This window comes from Hakea prostrata, chromosome 7, assembly GCF_041222555.1.
Source record: "Hakea prostrata isolate BN-2017 chromosome 7, UWA_Hpros_2, whole genome shotgun sequence".
Lineage (NCBI taxonomy): Eukaryota > Viridiplantae > Streptophyta > Magnoliopsida > Proteales > Proteaceae > Hakea > Hakea prostrata.
The window spans coordinates 71793214-71802182 of record NC_142606.1 but is presented as its reverse complement, the minus strand read 5'-3'; the positions used below and the strand labels follow the sequence as shown (position 1 = coordinate 71802182).

At 36.3% G+C, this 8969-nt stretch overlaps 1 non-coding gene across 1 annotated transcript; it reads right to left on the bottom strand.

The window, feature by feature from the left end:
• Positions 1–4088: 4088 nt before the first annotated feature.
• Positions 4089–4160, bottom strand: TRNAE-UUC (transfer RNA glutamic acid (anticodon UUC)). Its single transcript has one exon. It is a non-coding gene; the product is annotated as a tRNA-Glu (tRNA).
• Between the last annotated feature and the right edge of the window lie 4809 nt (positions 4161–8969).

Here is an 8969-nt window from a genome sequence, read left to right as displayed (position 1 = left end):
ACACACGCCAATACTCTTACCAATGGTGTGGTGAGAGAGTGCTAACATAAACCTCAACCATGGTGATAGTCCAAAAGGATGCATTGACCCCTTACTCGGGATCTCAAAACCGGCAACCAACTTGTTAGAGATCAGAGTGACGAGACCTACCCAGAGGAGCCTGGTGTTCTACCTTAATGCATGTCTACGTTAGAGTATTATTGCATTCCACTTTATGTCATGTTGCACCATGTGTTGTATTGATTTTAGACTGTGATACTAGTTATTTGTTTGTGGACTACTCACTGAGTTCTTTTGAGCTCACCCTTAGAGGAATTTGTTGTTTTAGATGACTATGCAGGTGAAGAAGAAATCCCAAGCTCCGATGTTGAGATATTTTCCATTTATTATATAGTTGAGGAGGCAATAGGAACTAATAGTGGCTCGTGCTACCTTCCCAATACTAGTATGGAGCACTATTATGGCTCCAATCAACAATGATAGCAGACGCCTTATTCACCAATGGGACTACGAGTTGGATATTGATCATAAGTTGCAGGTGTACAAACAATTGGAGAAGAAGGCGAAACATTAGAAGACTTAGGACTTTTGGTTACACTTTAGTTGAATACATTAGAAGACTTATGACTTTTGATTACAGTTTAGTTGATTACACCTTCAAGTAGTTATAGGATACCTCCTTTCCATTCCAGACTCGCTCAGGAGCATCTCCATTCAGAGGGGTTAATGTAGATAAGTTGATTAGGTGAACAATGGTGCGCATTGCTTCCCCTCAGTAACTCTATGTCAACTTTGCATGTGAAAGCATACATCTTATCCTTTCAATAATGGTGCGGGTCATCCTTTTAGCTACATCATACTGTTGTAGGGTCTTTGGAATTGTTTGTTCATGGCGAATTCCATGCTCCTTACAATACTCTTCAAGAGCTCCATTGTATTCACCCTTGTTATCAGTACAGACACATTTAAGAATTCTACTTGTTTCTCTTTCATTAGAGGCATGAAAAGATTTAAATACATCAAAAACTTGATCCTTAATTTTTAATGCATATGCCCATAATTTTCTAGATGCAACATCTATGAAAGTTAAAAAATACAAAGCTCCCACAAGAGTTTTTACTTTCATAGGAACACATACATCCAAATGCACTAATTCTAAAATTTTTCCTTTTTCTTACAAAAAATTTTTTCTTTTTCTTTGGAATGGGGTTCTATTAAAGGTAACACAATGTTGTCTTCCCTTTAAACAATGAACACATCATTTTAGGTGCGTACCTTTAATGTTTGACAGAAGATTCTCTTTTGTGAGAATTTACATACCTTTCTCACTGAGGTGACCAAGTGTATGATGCCACAATTATGTAGTGGACTCTTCCTTTATTATTTTTTCTTTTTCATATTTACTTTTTACCATTGACCATTGTCAAAATAGTTAGGGATCCCTCTTGCTTTCTGCGGATTAGATTTGGCGTGACCCTCCTTGAACATTGTTTTTGACTTCCTCGTTTTTTTTGTTGTGTTTTTTTGACCATTGTTTTCCTCTTGGGGTGGGGGGGGAGGGCGCCCCCCCCCCCCCTCCCTGGGAACCCAATTGGCATATGACAAAATATTTGCACTTACCTCTGCTTTTCATATTTGCACTTGTGTTTAATTCCATTGACCATTGTCAAAATAGTTAGGGGTCCTCTCCTTGGGTTGAGGTGCCACCCTCTTCCTCGACAGTTGGCTGTGACTCCATTTGACCGTTGCCTTGATAATTAGATTTGAAGTAAGGACCGATGATTTGACACATACCTCACTTCCTTGAAAACCAATTGGCATATGACATTTGTCTTGATGCACACATTACCTTTTTCCCACGATTTTTAAATGTCATTGTTGCCCATTTATTGTACCACAATCACCTGATTCAAAAGTGGTAAATAATTCCTTATAAGGGTTTAATGGAAGGATGCACCTAAATCAATGACCCAATCCGAGTCATAGCATGTAGAAGTGAGGCAAAACTCGTAATCAGTTGAGATGATGATAATATCTCCATTTGAGCTAATGGTAGTGGTTTCCTGGTCTTCTTTATCCTCACTCTAGTTCTTCATTCGTGCCTTAAGCTTTCTACAATTCTTTTCATATGCCCTACTTTTTTACAGTAGTAACATGTGATTCTGCTTATTGACTTGGATCTTCCTCATGATTTCTCACAAAGATGAAGTGGTCTAGTTTTACCTCTCCCTCGTTTCTTAGTGACAAGGGCTTCACTGTGAGATGAGATAGAAGATTTTCTCCTTGTCTCTTCATTCAGTAGGCTTCTAGCTACTATATCCATTATAAGCTTCCCTTTAAGAGCCAAGTTACTGAGGGATACAACTAAGGTTTCCCAAATTTCTAGCAACGAACTAAGCAATAACAAAATTTGCAACTTATTATCAAGTGTCATTTTCATACAACTGAGATGGTTAACAATATTTTGTACCTTATTTTAATGTTCTACCATAAATCTCCCTTTATATTTGATATTTACAAGTCTCTTGATAAGGAATGCCTTGTTACAGGCGAACTTTCTCTCATACAGACCTTCTAGCTTTTTACATAGTGAATGCGTCGAACTTTCTATGGAAATATAATGATGAACAAAATCATTTAACCATTGACGAATAAAGCCAACAACCTTCCGATATAGGACATTCCATTCTACTTCAGACATCTGTTCTGCTTTTGATGATGCACATTCTATGGGAGCATACAAATTTTTGTAATATAGAAAATCTTTCATTTTGGATTTCCATATCATCCAGTTGCTCCCATTCAAGTTGATCATCCGTCCTTCAGCGCTTGCCTCTATTGACATCTTTTACGAACAGTCACGCATACCTTGCTCTGATACCACTTGCTGGAAAAAATACCGATAGACGACTCACTATTTTCCACATGTGTAAAAGATCGACGGAGAAAAATAAATGCAGCAAGGGTATTCGTGAATAGTGTCTATGAATAGTGCTTGTGTGGGGCCCACATGAATAGTACCTATGCGGGATTCATGTGAAAGATAACTAGGGATGTCAACGGTGCGGTTTGGGGCGGTTTCGAGTTGGGCTTAATGGTTTCAAGCTCAAAAACACCCAGCCCAAACACGGCCCATTAGCAAAATAATGGTTTTGGGCCTGTTTCGGTTTGGTGTGGTTTGGGTTCGGGCTAACTAACGGTTTTGGCTAACGGTCTATACTAGGGTTGACTAACGGTTTAGGCTAACAATTTATGATATGCAAGAAAAAGAACAAAAGGAAATAATTGAGTTTCCTGCAAGAAGAGCCAAAATTCTATGGAAAACAAATTTGTTATTGATTAATTCCCATTAAAAAATGAAAAGTCATTCTATATTATAGAAATTTCACTCACCTTATAGAAATTCAGAACTCAGATAGTAAATAGTAACATAGAAATTGCAAATTCATTCCTCAAGCTCTGCCGGATAGTCCTGAAACAAATCTTCAAAGTAAAAGACCTTTTAAATTCTAACTTGCGCTATGATTGATTGTCTTGAAAGTGGGTTCTTGTTTTGTGAGAATGTTGATTTTTTCTCGCTTCTATGAAATCCATCTCTTTTTTGAATTAGTATTTAACTTGATATGCAAAGAAATACCTCTAGATTAGATAAATATTTACTTAATTTAAACAAACTTGATACATTCAATTGGGCATTCATGCTTAATCCTTTTAATTGTCCTTTACAATTAGTAGAATGCTATTTGATCTTTGAATTGATGCTCAATTTTTCGATAATCTATACCAACTACCTAGTGGTAGTATGATGATTCAAACAATATTTAATAAAAAATTATAAAACAGGTCATAAAACTATTTATAATGGGTTGTAGTTTGGATTTGGGTTAGTGCGGGACTCTTATCAAGCAATGGACCATCCATTCCAAACACAATCCATTAAGGTATACAAATTGACACCCCTAGCCAAGTCATTCTCAACTAGAAGGGAATTTTATCAGGCAATGGACCATCCATTCCCACCCCACTTGTCCATCAGTCACATCCAATTAAAATTAAAACAAAATTATGTCTTATATATAAGACCTCAATTCCATTGCCGGGAATTGAACCCGGGTCTCCTGGGTGAAAGCCAGATATCCTAACCACTGGACGACAATGGATTAATTGATGTTGAATGAAAAATGTTAAAAGATTTCACTTTAAAATTTTCAAACTCATCATGTTTCAATCCAGCTTTGATACATGTTAGTTTGTAAAAAAATGGGTCTTCATCAATATTAAAATCTACTACGGTTAAAGAGAAGTAGGGATGTCAACAGTGCGGTTTCGGGCTCAAAAACACCTAGCCCAAACATGGCCCGTTACCAAAATAACGATTTTGGGCCGATTTCAGTTTGATGCGGTTTGGGTTCAAGCTAATGGTCTATACTTGGGTTGACTAACAGTTTGGGCTAACAATTTATGGCATGCAAGAAAAAGAAAAAATAGAAATAGTTGAACATCTTGCAACAAGAGCCAAAATTCTATGGAAAGCAAAATTGTTATGATCAATTCCCATTAAAAAATGAGAAGTCATTCAACATTGTAGAAATTCCACCCACCTTATAGAAATCAAGAACTCAAATAGTAAGTAGTAACCGATAAACTGCAAGCTCATTTCTCAGGCTCCACTGGATAGTCCTCCTGAAACAAGTCTTCAAGCTATAAACTCTTTTAAATTTCAACTTGTGCTATGATTGATTGTCTTGAAATTGGGTTCTTGTTTGTGAGAATGTTGATTTTTTTTCCCCTCTGTGAAACTCGTTTTTTTTTTTTTTTTTTTTTTTGAGTTGGTATTTAGCTTGATATGCAAAGAAATACCCCTGGATTGGATAAATATTTACTTAATTTAGACAAACTTGGTACATTCAATTGGGCATTCGTACTTAATCCTTTTAATTGTCCTTTTCAAGTAGTAGAAGACTATTTGATATTTAAATTCATATTCAATTTTTTTGATGGTCTATACAAATTACCTAGTGGTAATATGATGATTCAAACAATATTGAATGTAAAACCATAAAACGGGTTGCGGTTTGGGCTCGGGTTGGTGCGAGCTCTATTACCCTAAGCCCAAACACAGCCCATTAAAGTTCGGTCAGGGCCGATTAGAGCTATAATGTGCCGGTGTGGTTTGGTTTTAACAGTTCAGGCTACAAATTGACACCCCTAAAGATAACAAAATAAATGATCACAAAAGGAACACAGATACAACAATATATGTGGTTCAGTTTTGCCTACATCTACTGGCGTAATTAGACTTTTCACTATGAAAGGGTAGAAAGATACAACACTTGTACAATGCTTGGATTTATAACCAAACCCAACCCTGTATCCAAAACTGGGTGCCCCTGTACACCCTCTCTCAACTCACTCTCAACCTTTGAAGAATTTCAAACCTCCTACTCCAACACAAAAAACACCTCACCATGTCCTTGATGAGTGCTCTCGCTCCCTTGTTTATTCCTCAGGCAAACCCCCCCCCCCCCATCTATTTATAGATGGGTAGGGAGGCAACTAAGAGAGAAAAACAATCTCCCATTAATTGTTTGTCTTTTTGTCAACTAATAAGGAGATAAGGAGAGAAGAAAACTCTCTCTTTTATCTTTTATATCTCCCCTTTTTGTCAACAAATGAGGTTGAGAGAGAGAGAGGCACCAAATTTGTTAGTCAAATCGGTGTGTACTCTTATGAGGAGGACCCCACAACAGTATTGAGGAAGTTTTCAATTCTTGGTATTTGCCTCTTGCCAATACACTCATACCAAGCCTACAAGTTGAAGTGTGGGGACTTGATACGTTTTCGCTCATTGTGATGGTATATGTAGATTATGTATATGAGCTTGTTAGTTGCTCTTTTTTTTCTTTTCTTTTTTAAATACGAAAAGAAAGAAAATAATATTACTTCAAGTAGTAATTACAAAGACTATTAGTATCTAGTACATTTACTCCCTTCTTGTATTCTACGGAAGATTCAAAGGCTAAATAGATGAACCATTGTTGGAGTGTGGTATGGCTAAACCTGCTAAGATTAATATTTTTAATACAAAAAGTTAGGTGTAACAAAAGCAGGACATAAGCTATCGGGTAACTTTTGTATTGCAGTGGCAAAAGTAGATCAATTATTTCTTCCTCATTGCACCAAATCTCAGATAATTGAATATTGAAGACTTGGGCTTGGTCTATTCCGTCTTGTAATCCCAACAAGATCGCCTCAGTGAAATCTCATTTCCCCATTCTTCCCGTGTTGACATATTTTAGTTGTCCATCCCAAAAAAATCCCACACTTCATCCGGTGTTGCTCAAACTGAGTTAAGTACCCCTGCACACATCAAATTTGGTATTTGACTCAAGTTAGTAATACTTTCACAAACACAGATATAGGGTTTAAAAATCCTTACTTGTGTCAAGTTGTTGTTGTAATTACAACATTATTTCTAAGGTGTTATTGGGATTGACTAATACCTTAGCTTTGATGACCCTGTCTAATGCATGTATAACAGTTTGGTCAAATTCTTCTGTTTGGTTTCGGATGTTTATATTCTAACCTTGTGTTTCCATGTTGTTCTCTTTGTTTCCCTTTACTTTTCTATGAATGAAGTCACAAAAAAAATAAAAAATAAAAAATTGTCAGTACATTATAGATTTGGTCATACTAATGAAGGGTAAGGAATCCAACTATTTAAAAAGTTGGAGATGAAGCCTCATTCCATCATAACATATGTTTTTTTATTTTGGTAAGTCAGAACATACGTTTTGGATATAGGAATATATCCTATTTTGAAGTTGCATTATCCTTTTTTTCTTTTTGGTGCTTAAAGGCTCATTACTCTTCTACCCAAAAAAAAAAAAAATCTTTTTACAAGACATTCCCTTTCCATTTGGGAAATAAGTGCTCTTCAACTATTATTATTTGGCCAAATCTTAACTCTATGTGGACCCAGATGATGAAGAGCACTTATTTCCCAAATGTAGATTTCATGAATGCAAAGTTAGGCCAAAATCCTTCATGGGCTTGAGGAGGTCTTATTGTTAGAAGGGAAGTATTGAAAGAAGGTTTGTGCTGGAAGATAGGAATTGGAGAAAAGATTGATATATGGAATGAGAACTGGATCCCCTCTTTGACGAAATCTAAAGTGAAAACCAAAAGGCAAGACCTTCTAATGGTGAAGTTAAATGGGTTGCTGAACATATTGACCAATGAAAGGAAATGGAAGACTGAGCTTGTACAAACCTTTTACTGGAGGAGGATACAAAAGAAATACTCAAAATTAACCTAAGTCTTTTTCCTCAACAGGATGTACAATGTTAGACTGCAACAAAGAATGGTGTGTTCACAGTAAAATCTGCTTATGGGGTGCTATCCAGGCTAAAACAAGAAGAGGTGCAAACCAAACCTGCTACCTCAAATTCATACAGCTCCTCTACAATTAAAAGAGGAGGTGTGGAATGAGATATGAATCTATAAAAAATATAGAAAATGCTAATTATTGACTATTTGTGGGCCTATATATTTTTCCATTACAATAAAGTAAAATAAAATAAAAATCATAACTAATCTCAATCGTAAATCAAAATTGGATTATTTATTTCTCAGAATATTATTGGAGTCCGTCCATAATTGCATCTATAGCTCATATACTCTAATACTTAAGAATTTGAATAGACCTCTTGACGTGTAAAGCTGCTGCATGTTTCATACCTAAACCTTCAAATATTTGCTCAAGTCTTGAAAAATCTTCAAATCTTCAAAAATAACATAAAATCGAAGTAGATACACTCTAAGTGTGTAAAATGTATGCTTTATGCCCTAAGATTTCATACATAAATATGTTCATCAACCCTACTTGTAAGAGATGCAAAAAAGCTTAACAAACAACAAATCATATATTCCTTACATGCCCTTTTGCACGAATGATTTGGATCGCTTCTCCTCTTTCCTTCGTGGTTCCCCCAGGTGAGGATATGAAGATCTCAAAATGGATAGAATCCTGGTCAAAGATTAGGACAGTCAATGAGGAAGGAATGAAGTTAGCAGCAAGCTTAGTGGCTTTCATCATGTGTTAGACTTGTTCGAGAAGCTCTTAAGGAATACGACCAAAACCAGAGAGGGTGGTGACCACTTCTGTTGGAAGAGATCTCATTCACGATGGAGACATCCAGAATCTGGTTGGATGAAAGTGAACACAGATGCTGCTTGGAACTTGGAAGAAAGATGGTGCGTGTGGGCTGGGCTTAATGATTAAGAAACTCAAGAGGGGAATGCAAACTAGCAATCTCTAAACCGGCCATGAAATGGATTGATATGGGCTCTTGGTTAATGCTATGATTATGTTAATTTTGAAATATATTGTCAGAGATGGTGAATGCTATTTCATATGACCCACAAGGCCCTTTGGGGAAAGTAACAGTTGTGCTGATTTTCTAGTCCAGCAGACCCTACTTCTTGAGAGGGAGGAAGTTTGGAAATTTTGCTTGGTCCTGTGCATTTAATGCGTATGACCGTCAAGTCGGCTGTCAGATCGGAATTTCAGTCAAAATTTCAATCTCAATTTTTGAAATTCAATGGCCTAGATTCAATTTTGACCGAGATTTTGGATCTAATAGTCCAAAATCTCGACTTGACAGTCATGCTCATTCAATGCGCATGAGCCAAGCAATTTCGGTAGTTTGGTCCATATCGTATCCTTGGGTCCTTGGCCTTTTGGCCGTAGATTCATCGTGTAACTCTCCTTTTATTTCTCAATGAAGATTTTTCCTACCAAAAAAAAAAAAAACTGATAATATTGATGAGTAAAATAAAAAAAAAAACTGAATGGGTATGACCATTGAGTTTCCTTACTATTACAAAGCTTGAATTTTTTCCTACCAAAAAAAAAAAAAAAAAAACTGATAATATTGATGAGTAAAAGAAGAAAAAGCTGAATGGGT